Source organism: Haematobia irritans, chromosome 2 (assembly GCF_050003625.1).
Source record: "Haematobia irritans isolate KBUSLIRL chromosome 2, ASM5000362v1, whole genome shotgun sequence".
Classification (NCBI taxonomy): Eukaryota; Metazoa; Arthropoda; class Insecta; order Diptera; family Muscidae; genus Haematobia; species Haematobia irritans.
In genome coordinates, this window is record NC_134398.1 from 233,734,975 (window position 1) to 233,756,636 (window position 21,662).

A 21,662-nucleotide genomic window follows, 5' to 3' on the forward strand; every position below is an offset into this window, starting at 1 on the left:
ATATATACGGAAGTATTGTTGTCGATAATACTGAAGTAGTGTAATGCATATAACAAAACTTCGAATAAGTGAAAAAGTTGAAAAGTTTGATGGAGTCGGATTTTTGATGCACTACAACTTACTGGATTAGTAGTACTTGTCCTATTTGGAATAAATTATTTCTTTTTAAAGTGGTTTCGCCACAATGTGAAAAGCCGTTCCGACTCGGTATAAAAAAGAGGTCCCTTTTCATTTAGCTAAACATGGAACCGGGTAACACTCAGTCATAAGAGAGAAGTTCACACCTGTGGTGTAATAAGGAACTGAATAGTGTAAGTAAGCCTGAAATAGCGAGTCGCCAATATACCTAACCTAACCTAATATATTGTAAATAATATTATGTGTCCAATTAAAAGACTATCGAATAAAATTGTGCATATTTCGATATTACCCTTATATACACCGATACCATATTTTCATATTTTGCAAAGCAATAAACCGTGAATGACCGAGACCGATAAAATTTCCTTCCATTGTTTTTTAGGTCTTTTTTATTTATTAACTTCACAGTAACTTTCATCTATGATGAACTGAGTAGCATATATTTTCTACACGTACTGGTTGAGCTTTTTTATTAGCTTATCATTATGGTTTTTATGGTGTTATAAAAATCAAAATGTAGTCCCATTTGGAGAAAAGATATCTGTTTCGGATTTTCAAATTACTATCAGAGCCAGAGTGAATGGCCAAAGTCAATATTTAATTATTGCTATTGAGAAGTAAACATCCAACATCTGCAAAACGGAATGAAGTCTTTTTATTTACAATACCCTCACAAGTAAAATACGTCGGTTTGCATGTGTTGTCAACTGCAGGCCATAGGATCTATCCCAATTTGTCCCAAAAATATATATGAGGAATTGTAAAGTGTTTTACGTAGACCCCCGCATAAACGCTTTAAAAACGCACGAATTTTACAAACTGGCCGCAAATTCGAACTACCATGTTATATCTAAACACCCAGAGAAGGAATATGATAGCCTCCTAGAGCAAAACGTTATTTTTGGACTGTGAACATGTAACATGTTTGTCGCTACCATGTTATGTTGTTGGACATATTCCCTCTCTGCTTGTATATATAACGCAAAAAGTGGAGATTATAGTAATTTCATTTAAGCTTTCAGGCGATTAACAATTTCTATCCACTCATCACTATACTTCTTCCTTAATATTAGAACCTCCCGAACCAAAACTATAATCTAGGCAAAAGAAGAGCTTACAAGATATGAACAATTTTCATGAACAATTTTCTTCCATCAATGATCCCAGCCTCATTCCCATATGACCATATATTATCTGCAAAAACTATTTTTCTAACTGATGTGTGGGTAAAGAACATTTACTTATGGTTCTATACAGCTCTAACCTTAAGGTCGATCTCATTTACATTCTTAAGTATCTTTTAGGAGTAGTCCGATTTGTTTTTTTTTAATTAAATTTTAAAATCATAATCACATATTTTTATTATAGTGTCCATTTCTTGTAATAACAAATATAAAATTCGATGTACTCCTTTTCATTAATATTAAATTTGAAATCTAATCTGAATATAAAAAGATGAGATGTCCATATCAATCCATTCATCCATCGTATAGGACTCTCAGAACTCGTTTTTTTATAATAATCTGCTCTAATTTCCTTCTCACATGTGTTTAAGTTTTTTTTTTAGATTTTTTTATCATAACATGATAAATAATCTTTAACACTCATCAATTCATCAAATCACAGATAATACCTCAATGAATCAGACACAAAAACAACCATTGAAACTGTAACCTAAACAGTTTACAGTTAAAGCGTTGATGTGATCTGAAAAAGTTTGTAATATTTTCAAGATTTTTTACATAGTGTGTTAGATTTCCATAAATTTGTTTCTTTTTAGCATTTGATTTTTTTACTGTGTTAATTATTTCACATTTTGCATTTGACATTCAGATTTTTTGCTTTTTGTATTTTTTTGTGTACTTAAATTTCACACATTCAACGGCGCTTAAGGAAACACTAGTCGTTATTGTACCGTGACGCTTTTAGGTTTCATTCATTTAAAAACCAACTTGTTTCACATACAATTCACATTAATAAACCGAGGGGAGCAACATTGGTTGGCTCGTTCACACCTGCACCATCACTTTCACTTTAGCTGCTTTGCATGACTGAAAATGTACTCACATACTCAAAAGGATGCAATGCACATTCTTTGAAATCTCATTTTCGTTTAACGCAAATCACACAAAATCAAGAAACAAGAAAATCCTGAAAACAATAGCAACAGGACATACACAATAATATAATATTTTAGACTAAGAGCTTATTCCGTGACGTATAGCCTTGTTGACGGCACAACAACAAATACTCACACGACAAAGTCTCAAGCCAAACTGAATTGCAAGGACCTGATGCATAAGGATAACACTTGGTACACAACATCAAATGAAAGCATCTTCATAATAACAATTCAAAAAATTAAGAGAATCCAAAGTTTATAATTTAAGAGATTCGTTAGGCAACTAGCTTTACTACGGCATTTCCCATTTCGTTGGTAAAAGCTTTTTTCTCTCTTCTTGTGTTTTGTTTCTGGAAAAGAGTCTACAATACACTATTTTGTTATCATTAACACAATTGTTGCTTCTTTCAGTGGCATCAGCTGTTTGATATCTGCCAAGGCCAAATTACGCATATACTACGTTCACTAAAGCTTCTATTATTTTTATTTACAAAACTTTCTTGTTAGAAAGTTTCTTCCTTGAGAATTTCAATGTTTATAGCTTTGGCTATATAGCAAAAAGGGTGAACTATAAAAGTGATAACCCATTAATGATGACGTTGTCTACAGTGGAGTGAATAGCACAAAAATGTTAGAGAAAAAAGTTAGATTGTTTCTATAATTACAGTATTGCAAAAACACAGCAGATGTTCCAATGGGATATAAATGTTACAATCCATCCATATTCAAGATTATGTTAGTCTCCCTCACGAAAGAATCCCTCAATAATAAATATCAGAAAGTAAATTTAATTTAATAAATGAAATGAATGGAAACAATAACAATCTTTCTCGGGTATTGACTTATGATATTGACGTACCCCCAAAAAAGCCTTCTAAAGGGAATGAAGTAAAGCTTTATACAGCAGAAATATTTATTGTTTTAATAGTAAAATAAAGTAAAAAACTAAATTATAATTAATGCTTGATAGTAAATTGAAAATTGAAGATTAATAGGTATTGAAAAATTTTTAACTTTGATTTGCGTTAGCCAACTCTGAAGATTGAATTAAATGGGAAAAATCGCAAAATGCGCTATTGGTCGACCATGACATGCAATTTAGTGCATGTCCGTAAAGTTTGCAGGAATTCCGCATTAGGCTAAATAGGCTGGTATTAAGTTCTTACAATCGCGCTAGGTTTTATTCTGTCTTACAGATTTATTTTCGATTTTTGCGACTAAACTCGAACTTACGAAAAAATAATTTTCACTGCATTCATTCACAGACCACACACAGTGTGTAGTAATTAAAGCTTTTTAATGTATAAAAGCTTCTTGAACTTTAACCTACAATGGGGAGCTTTTTTGTGGAACACGTTCACATGCTACAAACAAAGAATAGATTCCACATCATTTGGCATCTGTGATAAGATACCCCCAAGAGTCATCACAGGTTAAGTCATTCAAGATTTCGGGTGTTCGATTCATTCCAAAAGTAAGACAGTTATGTTTACAAACAAACTCACCATGCAAAAACTTTGCTTATTTGTACTTTCATTTGAATAATTTTTTTTTTACTCCAGTATACAAAATATGGCTAATAGCATTCAGGTGTTCTTTGGGTCGGGTTTCTTTAGGATAATGACCAGCTAAGCAAAATTGATATAGGTATCCCTCCCAAAAGGTGATAAATTAGCAAACACTCCGAGTTTGAATGTCAAATGTAAGGGGGACCACAACAATGTCGAGTAAGACAAATCATTTGGTCTCTATCCGTAAACAGATTTGGCGGTAAAATCGATTCGGGATGCTTTTCCTGAAAACACGCACCCCAATGAAAAATTTCAATACCTGAGTGCGGTTTTTGTGGCAGAGCTTATATCTGTTGACTATGCTGGAGAGTTTTAGTTGCTGACTAGGCAGGTGGTTTGGATGATAACAGCACAGGGCCACATTCAAATGAACTCGTGCCAATTCCACTTTCTTTGCATGTGTGTGTGTGTGAAGGAAGTATGATGATATATTGGCAAAAGATTTCTTATTTTACTGAAGTGATGAAAGGAGCAGCAGGAGTTGCACAACCAGCAAATGAATGTGGGTCCCTATGGAATGTTGCACCTTTACCTTGTGTATATTTTATGGTTCTTCACCTCTATGTCTTTGTAGGTATGTTCGAATATTTCCCATTGTTGAAGTGATGCCATTTGTTAGAAAAGCTGTGTACTTAAAGAGGCATTTCATAGAAGATATTTTATGTTCAAAGTTTTCCAAATACTCTTGAAATACTTGATATAACAATCGAAGACAGAAAATGTGAACCTACAAGAAAAGTATTAAACCGGCCAGAGTCGACTTTCTTGCAACTTATACCATAGGCGGTATCCATAACCATACAATAACGACTAAGTTGAGAATGACTTACTCTAAATAAGTGAGTATGCGTGAGGTTTTAACTATCATATTAATGGCAGTCAGGTCGTCATTATTTGACAACAATTCCTACACTAAAAAAAAGTTTACTTGGATCCAAAGATTTTGGCTTTCCATCTAATTATACAATTATTTTTCGAGCTTTATGGACAGATAGAAAAGTAAGTGTATAATTAGATATAATGCATTTGGACGTCAATTGCCTGTTTCGGTATCAGGCTAACATGAAATATAATTTTGACTTTCCTTTAAGGATTTTGGTATTGATTCCGAGCCAAAGATGCGGCTTCTTTAAAATAAAGACATTCTGTAGGGACCTCCCAGGCTTTAAATCTAGGATCGGTAATATTAAAATTGGATACAGATCTCATTCATCGAATTTTTATTCTCTGTTTGCGATGTATTAATAAAGGTATTCATGTACAAACAAATTCGAGTTTCAAAATCCAAATTATGCCAAGTACTTCAAAGTAAAAACTAAAAGATGCAAATCCCTAAAATAAGTCTTAGCCTATATTTGAAGCATTTTTATCTTAAATTTAAAAATTCAATTTTTGTCAGTTGAGTTAAAGACTTTCTTTAAATTAAAAATGTTTTTCTTTTTTTAAGGAACATTTGTCTTACTTCAAAGATCTACAACTTCAACAGAGGGATGCAAAATTTCAAGATTTGTATCCTAAATTTAATGAAAAAAATTGTTGAAACAAGGATTATAAACTTTCTTTTAAATAAAATGTCATTATTTTAAAGAATTTTGTCCTTAGTATTGCGTAAATTTCGAGTCCTAAAATTTAAGTTGCATAATCTTCAATATTAGGTCAATATTTTTTTCATTGTAAGTACAAAAGCATGGCGTTGTTTTCATATACATACATCATATGCTAAATTTCCATGGCATGGTTTGTAAATTATGGGTGGCAGTGTAGCAAATTTTAATCAGAGTAGAAAGTAAAGTTCGATGTACCACTGCCATAATATTTCCGATTTAATTAAAAAAAAAAAAAAAAAATGAGCAAAACTTAATATGATATGGTCCAAATTTTTAGGTTTTGTGTGGGTTTGGCCCTTCCAATGTAACCATCGATTTGAATTGTTAAACTCTCCTGTGGAAAGCCTGAAAGTGGAAATGTAAGGTAGAATCTGGAAAATACACTCAACTGGATTGCCAACGATATTTTGTTTCGCCCCTCTAGGTCTTATATATTTAGTATGAAGTTATAATTTCTCGACCACAACTTTATGTAGGGTATCAAGAAGATACAAATTTTCTACTGAATCGGAAGAAGCTTATGTGTTGAACACAGATTAAGTCTACATACGAAAATCGTATGTACTTAGGCAAAGAGCCTGCTGTTTCCTGGTATTAGAAATAAATGTTCAAATCAAACACATTCTATATAGGCGTAATGATGTATAAAATTTGCAGAAAACTTTCCCATTAAAGTATGTGCTTTAAGATGCTTTAAGATTCGTTGCCATTTTTACATTGAAATGCAATCCCTATTGTAACTAAATGAGGAAATAAATTGTTTGTCATGATTTTTTTGTTTGTCAATGGAGTATTTGTTGGCGTATAGTTGGTTTCCTGTTTTTTTCAAATTGGTATACAAAGGCATTTAATTTGGTATTTAAAATCCTTATTTACTGCTTCCAATCGTATGAATGCAGATGTTTCTAGCAAAATAAATGGGAGGCTTATTATTTAAAGCTTTGATATATTACTGGAATAAATTCCAGATGAGTGCTTTGCTTAGTTTAACCACCTGTACGTTTGACGGAGATGGAATAATGCATTTTTTTAAACGAAGTAAGCACACTGAAAAAAAAGCATACTCGGTTCCAAAGATTTTGTCTTTACTTTAAAAAATTTGGTATTGAATCCGAGCCAAAGAAGGGGAGAATACAAGTAAGGATACTTTTAAGACACAATTCTCTTTTAAATTTAGGTTTTGTGTACTTGCTTCTAGGAAGCAAATTTTAATTTTTCGCTATCTCAGCTTTTTTTCTTCATATGCTATCAAAGTCCTTTAAAAACGAATTAACGGCAACTTTATTTTCCAAATTAGGACTCGACTTCCAGTAGAAATTATGCTATGTTTGAAGTAAAACACTTCTTTAAAATAAAGTTTTGAAAACCATGTCCTATATTTGAACGATTTTTTTCTTTGTAGTAAAGATGCAAAAAGACAACAAATTTAAAGACAAATTCATTAAATTTAAAGAATTTTTCTGAATTATTAAAGTCAAGTTGACCTTAGCCTATAATTTTTTTCTTTCATGTTAAGATACCCATTTTTAAGTTAAATCACTTAATTATAAGGACAATACGACTTCATTGAAAAGTTTATCGACTTTTGGACAAGGAAAATATCTTTATTTTAGAGAAATGCGTCTTCTATGCTAAGCAAAATTTGTATTCGTATTTTAAAGACATGAAATCTTTAACCTCACGACAATATTTTTTTCAGTGCATTGAAACTTTAGAAATTTTTCATATTGAGAGAACTGAACCGCAATACTATTTTTTTACTACGTGACAAAATAATACTATCAGAAGTATCAACAGTTTTCATTTAAACAATGTCTGCTCGTGTCGCTCAAAATAAATATATAGCATTCGAATCACCTTCAATATTTCTAAAATGGAGCAATGACCAAATATATCAATGTTGTTCCTATGAGAGGGTTCAATGAAATCAATATGAAAATATAGACAATTTAACCATATATAGTCAAACTTCTCTACAGTGAAATTCAATACAACGAAGCTCTCTCTACACTCAAAACAAAAAGTTTACTTGGATCCAAAGAAGACATTTTTATGGACGTCCCTGGCTTTAAATCTAGGATCATTAAAATTAAAATTGGATACAGATCTCATTCATTGGGGTTTTATTTTCTTTTTGCGATATATTAATAAAGATATTTATGTACAAATTCTAATTATAAAATCCAAAATATGCCAGGTACTTCAAAGTAAAAACAGTTTTCTTAATGCTAAAAAAACTTTAAGGCAAAGATGCAAATCTTTAAAATAAGTCTTAGCCTATATTTGAAGCGTTTTTATCTTAAATTTAAAAATTCAATAAGACAGTTGATTTAAAGACGATTTATTTAAATTAAAAATGTTTTTCTTTATTTGAAAGAAAATTTGCCTAACTTCAAAGATCTACAACTTCAGCAGAGAGACACAAAATTTCAAGTTTTGTGTCCTAAATTTAATGAAAAAAAAATTTAAGCAAGGATTATAAACGTTCTTTTAATTAAAATGTCATTGTTTTAAAGAATGTTGTCCTTAGCATTGCGTAAATTTTGTGTCCTAAAATTTAATCATAATCTTCCATATTAGGTCAATATTTTTTTCAGTGCATATAAAACATATTTCAAAAAATTCTGATATAATTTCTGTATAATGAAGTAATTTTCTGGTCCCTTTAATATTCATTATAATATGGAAGATCGAGTGTAAATGTAAATTTATTGGTGGTTTAATATTTACGCTGTCCCTTGTCCTTACCTAAGAAAGAACTGTTAGTGATGAGTTTCCCAAGGGTTCTAACTATCAAGAGCGGTTAACATTAGACCTGACCTGACATTAAACTTGAAGATGGAATTCATTCAATTCATTCATACTCAGAGTAAATTTAATAGAACTACATTACACTATTTTTAGAGTATATCATTATGTATTATGGTAGTTATCATGGTTATGATTAAAGGTCCTGTGGCACAGTGTTGCCAGGTAATTTTTGATTCTTCCCCCCAAACCTTAAGAAAAAACCCCTAAATTGGTCTAGACTTTTTTTCAAAAACCCCAAAAAATTTTAAGTATGTAAATAATACAAAAAGAGACCCAAAATCTCGTTAAAAATCCTGTAGTGATACACTTAAAAAATTACATTTAACACAAATATATAAACTGAAAGAAGATTTTTTCTAAGGAACAAAATTTTAGACAAAATACGTTTTTTATGCTAAACAATTTCTTTTGAAGTAAATAAAAATCATTAGATAAAATCATTACACCACTTGTCACAAATTCGGCTTCGATTCCTGCTTCTACCGAACACTAAAAAGTTTTTCAGCGGTGGATTATCCCATCTCAATAATGCTGATGACATTTCTGAGGGTTTCAAAGCTTCTTTAGGTGGTTGCACTGCAATGTGGAACGCCGTTCGGACTCGGCTATAAAAAGGAGGTCCCTTTACATTGAGCTTAACTTGGAATCGGGCAGTGAAACGAGAGAAGTTCACCAGTGTGGTATCACAATGGACTGAATAGTCTAAGTGAGCCTGATACATCGGGCTGCCACCTAACCTAACCTTGTTTTTAATTGTATCAAATATTAAAATTGTCCCTTCAACAGATGCGTTTAAAAAAGAATGTCAGCGCATACTTGCTTGTATTTAGGAACATGGGTTGACTTCCCTTATTTTTTTCTCAAAATTCATGCCAGAATTGTTCCAAATTTTGTTGAGAATTGCTCTACTTTATAAGATCTAAGATATTTTTTTACCCCCAAAACGTGTAAAAACCCCTAAATTTGGGGGGAAACCCCCAACCTGGCAACACTGCTGTGGCAGGGCACCATATAACTAATCATTTATTCCACCTTTCGTGTATATTATTTGAGTCTTATTAAATTTACCTAAAAAACGTAGGTAAAATGCAGCATTTCTCCCTGATGCATATAAAACCTTGAAAGTTTGAATACAATTATTCGATTTTAATGCTCCGTCCTTGTTTCCCATTATAATATTAAAATTACACTACATATAGATGGCTTCCATCATCAATATCATACATAGGTATTCATGAATTATCTATCACATCAGATCAATAGCAAATCTCATATGAAAAGATGATGGGAAGTTAAATGATACCAATATCCGTTATTATCATTAACATTGGCAGTATCATTATTTAGGAACATTAATTATCTCTAAAATAAATTGGTTACCACGATATATCCTCTGTAGTAGTAGCTTTTACAAAATAGCCAACTGACTTGTGCAATTAGAATAATTAATGTCGAAGCATATTGCTCCCCAGTGTCCGTTTAAGAGTTTTCTATTTTTTTGGTTGTGGCATTTACTGAAATACAAAACTATTGAGTACACAATAAGACATAATAAAGAATACAATATAAAAAATTGAGCAAGTGACCATAAATAAGTTTTGCCTCTTACCAACGGGGTATCCCAAACATGGGAATTTAGTTGCAACCTGAAGAAATAATTATCAAGCTTCCACATTTAATTATTTTTTTCAATACAATACAATGATATGCAGAACTAATTTTCAAAGAGTTCCTTGTTATATAAAGCCCATATGAATATGAATGGTAATATGACGATTTTCAGTTTAGACGAATTCAAAGACGATACATATGTTACCATACCCCGTGCCATCGTGGTGCAATGGTTAGCATGGCCGCCTTGCATACACAAGGTCTTGGGTTCGATTCCTGCTACGAGCGAACACCAAAAAGTTTTTCAGCGGTGGATTATCCCACCACAGTAATGCTGGCGACATTTCTGAGTGTTTCAAAGCTTCTCTAAGTGGTTTCACTGGAATGTGGAACGCCGTTCGGACTCGGTTATAAAAAGGAAGTCCTTTGTCATTGAGCTTAACATGGAATCGGGCAGCAGTGATCAGTGATAAGATAGTATACAATGGACTGTATAGTCTAAGTGAGCCCGATACATCGGGCTGCCACATAACCTAACCTACCATATCCCGTTGGTAACATATGTCATCCTACGTTATGACAACAAATTGCACTTATCCTTCAATAGACAAATTTAATATTGTAAATTATTTCGTTCATTTCTAGCACAGACCTAATCCGTTTTTCATTTCCTTAGGTCATTCCTGTTGCCATCATGTTAAGCAATTTAGTAAAACAGCTTGTTGTCGTTTAACCTCCTCTTTTGGATGGAACCTTTGTCATTGTAGGCTTGAATAAAATTCATGTTTGTGGTTTGCTTTGTGAGTGGGACGTTGAAAGAGAAGTCTAATAATTTGATTAAATTTGACATATTTCTAAGAATGAAATAAAAACGAAAAACTTTAAATTTGAATTAGAAAAACATAATTGAAATATGTTCTTGTCCATAAGCGGTTTACTTTGTAATCAAATTCAAACTGACAACTGTACAAATAAAGACAATTATGCTTATGATAAGGATTTCTTTGAATTCAAATTTAAGGAAAATAATGCCAACGTTTTCAACTAATTTTACTAAAAATGTCTAGTAGAAATTCTTTTAATAAATAAAATTATTAATTTGTTTTGTATTTATGGGTTTGTTCATAAAAACAGTTGCACATAAAGTTTCTTAAGTGATCGTACATTGAAAAAATATTGTCGTAAGCACAATACGAATACAGTTTTTGCTTAACCACGATAAACTTTTTATTGAAGGCGTTTTGTCGTCAGGGTTAGGTTAGGACTTATACTTGATGGCAAATTGGAATGCAGTTAACACGTTTTGAAGGACTTTGATGACGAAAACAGGCAGAAAAACGAATATATTAAGATTTGGTTTCCTATGTTAAGTATGCAAGAACTAAATCTAAAGGAAAATTGCGTCTTAAATGTATTCTTAGTGCAATTTCTCTCTTCATGAAATCAATTTAAAAATATGGTATAACAATAGACTGAATAATCTAAGTGAACTTGAAGTATCGGGCTGCCACTATACCTAACCTAATTTAACCCTTTCGACCCCGAATTTTTATAGGTATCGCCAAAAATTTTTTTTTTTACTTTGAATCATATTGAAGTCATTTAAGAAGCGTCTAGCCAAAATTTCGGGTCGCCACGCCCATTCGTTTAGGCGGTAGAGAATGTTGCCTGTGGGCAACTTTGGGCAATTGCGACTACAAACTATTTTGTTTTGTAATGATAGACGTATTACGTTTTATTGGATTTTTGTTAAGTTTTTTGTTATTTTACAGTAAATATATACTTAGATGCGCGCGTAAGTGGAATTTCAATCACGCTCAAACACATTCACGAAGAAATATTTGTACTCACGCATGCCATGTGGGTAGGAATTCACGGTCACGAAATGAAAAGTCATACTCGAACACGCTCACACATGAACAATTTTTATGTCTCACGCTTTCGCACGATTCGCGACAATTTCCGTAATTCACGATAAATCTCGTCACGAATATTTTCGAAACACGACAATTTTCGTGGCTCAATAAAATTCTGGTAATTATCGAAATTTCTCGAGACTCACGCTATTGAAATCTTAAGCGTGATTAAATATGTAAGGGTGATTAAAATCGGTGAGCTTGAATTTAATCGTGAACGTGAATTTGTTCTTGATTGTGACTGTTTGTGTCTGTTTTACCGTGAGTGCGAATTTTATCGTGAATATGAATTTTATTGTTAACGTGAATTTTATCTTGAGCGTGAGTTGGATCGTGAGCGTGGGTTGGATCGTGAAAGTAAATTTTTATCGGGAGCGTGATTTCGGAGAAAGTTTACTCACTCACAATCACGAACACAATTTGATTTTTACTCACGCTCACGCGCCACACAGTTTTCTTTAATCCCATTCACGCACATTCACGAGGTTTCGTTTAAATTTCATTCACGAGATTTCGTTTAAATTTCATTCACGGCTCACGCATGACTCACGAAAATGTTTTGTTTTTTTTTTGTTTTTAACCCATGTCAATTTAACTGGCGGTGTAAAAAACCAAAGTATTATAAAGCGCCAATATTCGTGCTAATCCACTAGTATTTATGTTGCCAAGAAGTGGCTTCCTCCCTTTTTACGATTCCTTCCAAATTCCCCACTGCACAGCAGATATGTTTTCCACATCATCGCCGCATTTCTCGTCACTGGGACATCCCAATTGAAGTTCAAAATTTTTTCAAAATCATTGTTTTTCAAACCTTTTTTCTCCAGGTCTTATGTTCAAAAATATGTCATTTTACTACCGCAATTGCCCAAAGTTGCCCACAGGCAACTTTTCAATTTTAAAAATTTCCCGTCTGTTGTTTTTTTGCAATTCTAAGATTTCACTTCCAGAAATATTTTATTTGACATGTACTACAATAGGTTTAATAAAAACTTTCAACATTGTAAAGGGTGATTTGTTAAGAGCTTGATAACTTTTTTTAAAAAAAAAACGCATAAAATTTGCAAAATCTCATCGGTTCTTTATTTGAAACGTTAGATTGGTCCATGACATTTACTTTTTGAAGATAATTTCATTTAAATGTTGACCGCGGCTGCGTCTTAGGTGGTCCATTCGGAAAGTCCAATTTTGGGCAACTTTTTCGAGCATTTCGGCCGGAATAGCCCGAATTTCTTCGGAAATGTTGTCTTCCAAAGCTGGAATAGTTGCTGGCTTATTTCTGTAGACTTTAGACTTGACGTAGCCCCACAAAAAATAGTCTAAAGGCGTCAAATCGCATGATCTTGGTGGCCAACTTACCGGTCCATTTCTTGAGATGAATTGTTCTCCGAAGTTTTCCCTCAAAATGGCCATAGAATCGCGAGCTGTGTGGCATGTAGCGCCATCTTGTTGAAACCACATGTCAACCAAGTTCAGTTCTTCCATTTTTGGCAACAAAAAGTTTGTTAGCATCGAACGATAGCGATCGCCATTCACCGTAACGTTGCGTCCAACAGCATCTTTGAAAAAATACGGTCCAATGATTCCACCAGCGTACAAACCACACCAAACAGTGCATTTTTCGGGATGCATGGGCAGTTCTTGAACGGCTTCTGGTTGCTCTTCACTCCAAATGCGGCAATTTTGCTTATTTACGTAGCCATTAAACCAGAAATGAGCCTCATCGCTGAACAAAATTTGTCGATAAAAAAGCGGATTTTCTGCCAACTTTTCTAGGGCCCATTCACTGAAAATTCGACGTTGTGGCAGATCGTAAGTCTATTCATGATGAAATGTCAAAGCATACTGAGCATCTTTCTCTTTGACACCATGTCTGAAATCCCACGTGATCTGTCAAATACTAATGCATGAAAATCCTAACCTCAAAAGAATCACCCTTTAGTTGAATTTTTTGAAAAAAGTCACATGTATAAAAACCTCTTTTTAAATTCGCAAATATTTTGTTCTTGAGGTACGTGCGTATTAGTGAAATTTTGTTTGCTAAATTAGCTGATTTTTCATTCAACTTGAAGAAAACACTTGTAGCTTTCGATACCGTTACAGTTTTATGAACAAAAACAAAAACAACGCTGACAGTGAGTCTCAAAACACAAAAAGTTGCCCACAGGCAACATTAGGGACGAAAGGGTTAAACATATATGTACGAAATATATGTACGAAAGTATATAAAAAAAATATATATATATATATATAAAAAAAAATGCCATTGAACTATGGATAATTCGGTTTTAATAAATCTGCAAAATACTTCACTATTAATGAATTTTTAATATATAATTTCTTGTATCTTGAGTGAAGATGTCTCCTATTTTAAACGCTGTTTAGCTTAGTAGTCAAGATTCTTGATAGATAAACTGTATGAAACACTGCATCATTCCTTTTTATGTAGAATTCATCTCCTGAATAAGCGTCACCCTGTGGGCAGCTACATCGTTTGTTTCCACGAAACTGCTTGTTGCAATTTCTTTAAATTTGATAGAAAGTATACTGTAAGAAACAAGTATTTAGATTTAAGAAAAAAAAAATAGATAATTCACTCTCATAGCAAAAACCGTAGAAATTTTACCTAATAAATTTTAATGGTTCAGATTCCATCCCATAGAAATCTGTTTTTCTAGTGTGTTTACAATATCCCCCAAATTTTATACTTTCCACGAAAATAATTATAAACCACATGATATACTAAATATTTGCAGTATTAAATAATGATGTGATTATAGTGTAATTAAAGAGTCATAAAATGCTTACAGATGGTACAAAAGAATTAAATTCGATTTAATGTTTTCTAATTTAAAAGCAATTTGAATTCACGATATTATAATGAATGAAGGTCACAGAGTGAATTTCTATTCATACTAGCAATGCAGAATATGATCCGTTCGATGGATTCAATAGGAATGCTTTACAACAAATATACATTTTATTTTTAATCTGACAATGATTTAAGTGAGTATTGAATATATTTTCATTTTAACTGTTAAAGATTTGTTGAATTGGCTTCCGTATATTTGTATGCTTCATCGAAATTTATTGATTTTTTTCAATGACCACAAATATACCACTTTGTTCCTTTGGAGTTCTTCTCATTCCTATTTTTCTTTCTTCCATCTTTAAAGTGGATATGGTATTTTGAATCCCAATGGTAGTTTCTTTTACTTTCATTTCCACTCACCCAAAAAAAACAACAACTTTGCTAACTGGATTTCCCAAATTTCCGCCACATGAAAAGGTTTCTCAACTGACCAAACATTTGGTTAATTTTCATTTTATTTCCTAAGCACACCATTACCCATCAAGACTAAATAAAATCTTACAAATCTTCTAAAATACTTTTATAAATCGACGTATCATTTTTTAAGAGGAAAACTTAATATTCATATAGGTCTGAAGGTCAAAAACTTTCTTTCAAGTTATCCATAAAGAGATAAACACACATTAACCTGATACAGAAAATGGCTGAAGAAAACCCCCATTTTCATTTTCAAGTATATTCCTTCCCATTCACGAATCTTTAATTCTTTTCCATTGTTGTAGTCGTTGAATTTGCGATATTACAGAAGGAAGCCAAGTAGTTTGAGTATTAAAATTCATTCAGCCACGAAACCATGCTCCATATGTGCCAGTATGGATTGATATCATTCACCACCATTCAGTATGCTTCACTGGTACTGTTGTTCATGGGGACTATTTTTGGATGATGATGTGAAAATATTTACATTTTCCCATTGCCCCAATGGGAGGTATTTACAGGAAAATCGTTTAAACATTTCAACTTGAATTTTCTTCTCGTGAAAATGCTTTAAGGCATTCACATACAGACAAATATAAATAAACATACATATTTGCACGTATCAAACATAGTTAGCTTCTAAAGAATGGAATTCCTATAAAGGTATTCCAAACATTAACTTGGTCGTTATATAAAAATTGTATATTCTATAACATAAGACTGGATTAAGTAAATGTTTGTAGTATTACTGTTTGTAAACATACTGAGACTAACGAGTTTATTATTATGTCACAGACGAATAGATTGAGAACTTAGCAATAAGACTCCACAATTCTATGTTAAATCCATAGAATCAAAGCTTAGTGCAGCAAAGTTTAGTTTAGCGATTTCGGTGTGTAAAAAATGTATTGCAAATTTTACACCTTACCCTCAACGGTCGAAAAAGATTGTTTTTCATATATTTCATATATTATATGTTAATATGTTAGAATATATTATTTTTGGGACAATTTTTTGTTTGGACAAATTCTGAAAATATATATGTTTTTTGAGGGTGCATAAATCGAATCACTTTCAATCAGCTGTTGAAACCGCTTTTATTCTTCGACCTAAATAATAGCATTGTTGAAAAAAATAAAAGAAGTGTATGCTGCGTGTATTGTGGTTGCTTTTTCAGTTCATCACCACAGCTGATTAATTTACTAAAAGGAAGCATTTTCATTATTTAGTGCAGCGATAATAAATCTGATATTAAATATTTTTAAAATAAATGCAAAAAGCGAATGTGTTTGTGTTTTAATAATAGTTGATAATAACAATCGAATATTTCCGCGTATTTTTTTTTTCTTTGGATTTGTATTAGGGTTTTTTTGTTGCTCGTTTTCAAACGCAAACGGTGTGTGGGTTTCGGCAACATTGTGGTAACATCATAAAATGTTGTACCATTTGTATACAACAAAGCTATGAACTGTTGACACTTTGTATTGATTCCGACAATGCTAACTTTTACACTAGAGATTCTAATCAAAATCAGAAAGTTTACTGTCCGTTTTTATAGAATTTAAAATATTACTTTTTAATGTTTCGAATTTCGTAAAAGTTTTTTCCTTTTTTTTTTAATTTAGAAAAGTCGACTTACCAATATTCTTTATATTTTTTATGTGAATTATATATCAGAAGTAGAATAAACGGATGTGAATAGGACATAAATATTGAATCTTGTATCCCTTAATCGTAGGTTAGTTCTCTACTAACACAATGAACCGAACAGTCAAAGTGATCCTCAACGTGCTGTCGCTATATTTAATCTGAACTGGGATAATGTCGTATACATTTAAACCAATATTTTATCTTAATAAATAATATAAAAAGTTGTGGAGGAAATTGCTTTTGATAATCAACTATGGTAAATGCCATCATCCCACAGAAAATTAAAGAATAAAAAACAAGGATTGCTAGGATGAAACTATTCAGTTACACTGGTACGAAAAATTGGTTAATGTGGATTTATGAGCCCTTTAGGCATCAATATGTACTGTCCGTCTGTTCATTCATATACCTTTTATGAGACACAAAATTAACTATTAACGGGGACTAAGAACATTTTTTTAAATAACAGATTTTGTTCACATATCCTTTTAGAACAACAACAAAGTTGACAGATTTGCATTAATTGCTTCTGTTCTTGCAGCTTGTTGCAGCCTACTGCCCGTATTCATAATAATTTACTGACAGTTTATCGAAAGAGTTCGTATTGTAATAGTAGGTTTAGAGATTACATTAACTTTTATGAATATGGATGCTATTGTTTATCCATCCATGATGTACATTCAAGAGCTTGTTCTACAAAGTACATTCGATAATGGCTTATTATAAGTCTATCACTGTCGATTTATATGGTGTTAAATGTTATATGTGTAAAAGTTCCAAAAGGAAGGATTTCTGATTTCCACATCCTCATCAATTCCCTTTATTGGATAATCTTTTCTTTCCAATTATTATATAATACTGTTAAATTAGATCTTTTATGGATAGATATTTATTAAATTATCATTATGTCTACGAAATTTATTTTTAATGTAGTGTAAATTTACATATATGTTAAACAATATTTCCAACTAACCAATCCTTTTCTGTTGAAGGTTTGTCAAATATACTCCTAAGAACTTCATAATTTGTACTTATCTATGATTATATATGGATATCAAAATACTATATATAAAGTACGCTTTATTACATGTAGCATAACTTACTGTGTGAGCTAATCAAAGAATCTAAAGTATTAAATTATGTTAGTAATCACGGCTTGTATTTGAACTTATTAATAATACAGATGTTCATACATTAATTTCATAGATTATCTCTCAGATTTCTGCTAATGATGTTATTAAGCTTTTCAAATGAGTATGGATGACCACGTACTTATCATCTGATGAATTCCAAAACCACATTTTATGATTATATCGAATGGATATTCAAATGCATTAACAACTTCTTCAATCCTCTTCAATCGGGGGCATTTCAATCATTTGGCTGAAAGAAAATGAATTAATCGCATGTCATGATTCAGTTTGAAAAACATCGTGAGCGATGCCCATTAAACATATGGCTTTTTCAACAGCTTAGGAATAAAAATGTTAGGGTTTCGTGTGGTGGTCAATACATGGTAATAAAATTAAATCGCTTTAGTGTGGTGCTTAAATGAAATAGCTCAATAAAAACGGAGTTTATAAAGTCATCTAAAGCTCTCACACCAAAATCACTCGATTGACCACACACAAAACTGGAATTTTAAAAATTTTAGAATAGCATACCGCAATGTTAATTTAGATATAAAATCAACCCGTATTAAACTTCTCTCTCTTGTCACTAAATGCTGCTCGATTTCTAGCTCAATGACAAGGGACTTCATTTTTATAACCGAGTTCGAAGGGCTTTGAAACACTTAGAAATGTGACTTGTATTACTGAGAGGGGATAATCCATCGTTGGAAAGCTTTTTGATGTTCGGTTGAAACTGGGATTGAACCAATGACACATGTATGCAAGGCGACCATGTTGAACCTTTAAATTTCAGGAATATATAACAGATTGGCTGATAAGTCTCACCCGGTCTGATACATAGATGGCGTCGCTAGTATTAAATGCATATTATTTTTGTATAGTACCAACCGTCAAATGATTCCTGTCAAAATTTGACGTCTGTAAGTCAATTAGTTTGTGAGATAGAGCGTCTTTTGTGAAGCAACCTTTGTTTTTGTGAAAAAAATGGAAAAAAAAGGAATTTCGTGTTTTGATAAAATACTGTTTTCTGAAGGGAAAAGTACGGTGGAAACAAAAACTTGGCTTGATAATGAGTTTCCGGACTCTGTCCCAGGGAAATCTACAATAATTGATTGGTATGCAAAATTCAAGCGTGGTGAAATGAGCACGGAAGACGGTGAACGCAGTGGACGCCCGAAAGAGGTGGTTACCGACGAAAACATCAAAAAATCCACAAAATGATTTTGAATGACCGTAAAATGAAGTTGATCGAGATAGCAGAGGCCTTAAAGATATCAAAGGAACGTGTTGGTCATATCATTCATCAATATTTGGATATGCGGAAGCTCTGTGCAAAATGGGTGCCGCGCGAGCTCACATTTGACCAAAAACAACAACGTGTTGATGATTCTGAGCGGTGTTTGCAGTTGTTAACTCGTAATACACCCGAGTTTTTTCGTCGATATGTGACAATGGATGAAACATGGCTCCATCACTACACTCCTGAGTCCAATCGACAATTGGCTGAGTGGACAGCGACCGGTGAACCGTCTCCGAAGCGTGGACAGACTCAAAAGTCCGCTGGCAAAGTAATGGCCTCTGTTTTTTTTTTATGCGCATGGAATAATTTTTATCGATTATCTTGAAAAGGGAAAAAAACATCCACAGTGACCATTATATAGCGTTATTGGAGCGTTTGAAGGTCGAAATCGCGGCAAAACGGCCCCATATGAAGAAGAAAAAAGTGTTGTTCCACCAAGACAACGCACCATGCCACAAGTCATTGAGAACGATGGCAAAAATTCATGAATTGGGCTTCGAATTGCTTCCCCACCCACCGTATTCTCCAGATCTGGCCCCCAGTGACTTTTTCTTGTTCTCAGACCTCAAAAGGATGCTCGCAGGGAAAAAATTTGGCTGCAATGAAGATGTGATCGCCGAAACTGAGGCCTATTTTGTGGCAAAACCGAAGTAGCACTACCAAAATGGTATCAAAAAATTGGAAGGTCGTTATAATCGTTGTATCGCTCTTGAAGGGAACTATGTTGAATAATAAAAACGAATTTTGACAAAAAATGTGTTTTTCTTTGTTAGACCGGGGACTTATCAGCCAACCTGTTATGTCCAGTTCAGTGCAATTAATTTTTATACTTTATTATATGTAAAATATCACTCGCATAGGTTTTAGTGTCTCAGACATATAATTTGCTATTCTCTTTAAAAATTCTTTAAACCCGTGGTAAACTTCTCTCTATTGTCACTAAATGCTGCTCGATTTTTAGTTCAATGACAAGGGACCTCATTTTTATAACCGAGTTCGAAGGGCTTTGAAACACTTAGAAATGTGACTTGTATTACTGAGAGGGGATAATCCATCGTCGGAAAGCTTTTTGATGTTCGGTTGAAACTGGGAATGAACCAATGACCCATGTATGCAAGGCGGCCATGCTGAACCTTTAAATTTCAGAAATATAGATGTCCAGTTCAGTGCAATTAATTTTTATACTTTATTATATGTAAAATATCACTCGCATAGGTTTTAGTGTCTCAGACATATAATTTGCTATTGTCTTTAAAAATTCTTTCCAATATTGCCAACTTATATTCTATTTGCAAAACTTATTTTCGATAGGGAGGAAATAACCTATGCTTTTATCACTATTCTCCTATGCCAGCATTGTTGTATAAAATCCTACACCACATTTATACGTTTTGAGAATGTAAAAATTTTAGACCAAATGTGTATGCATTCCTCTAATCCGCCAGACTGCAAATACTTTAAGCATAACTTAGAAACTCTAAATCATCCCGAAACGTAGTGCGTGAAAGTATTTTGCGAACGCTTTGGAATTTGGCTTCTTAAAAAATTCATTTTGAATCCACCAAACTCCTGTAGCGAATCATAATTGTTGTCAAAAATTGTTTCTCCCTTTGCCTGGAGCGATGGAAATTGCTGCCTTCATTTCTCACAAAATATGAAAATGTTTGACATTCATTAGCATATTCACCATAAATTGTCTACACCATCCTCACATTGTGGGCCATAAACGAGGGAAATTATGGAATGATATGGAATAACATCCCCCAAAGTCCTTGCGATCCACTTAACAACAACACTAACATTAACACTTCGCAAAAGCTAACATTTATCGTGGCTTTTTGTGAAAATAGGCATTTAATGGCGATGAGAAGGCAGCGCTGAGTTTATTAATTTTTTTGTCACCATAAAATCGCAAAATAAACGCCATTCTCAGCAAATTTATTTATTCAAAATTTCAGAGATGCAAATTAGTTCACTAGTATGTTTGATAGACAGCTACTAAATAAATTGACATTCTCCAAAGGGTATGGAGGATTTGAAAGGACACCTGCATGCTCTTGTTATGCCAAAATTAGATTTTCTAACCCCAGGACGGCTTTTAACTTTTTGTGGTGGAAACAAAAATAGGTAGCATTTTAGTGTAAAGGTAAGTACTATGTTTGCTTTTCGCGTTGAAATGTTCGTGGTTACTTTATTAAAACATTCCAATATAAAGCAGATAAATTAACTCAATTGATGCGATGTTTCTTGTTTTTCTAGATTTCGACAAGACTTTAAAGGAATAAGTTTGTTTTCATTTATAATTTCGATTATTTAAGGAAAAGTAATCGCGAAAATAAAGTGAGTTTCAACTCGAAAACCGAACATAGTACCCACCTTAAGATTTTAATAATCCACCTTGGTAGTAAATCTTATCCTAATGTCAACAGAGAATATTTAATGTTTCATTGAAACCCCAGAGACCATTAAATGATGATAAGCAACATGCTTGAATATCCATCCACAAAAAAAGTT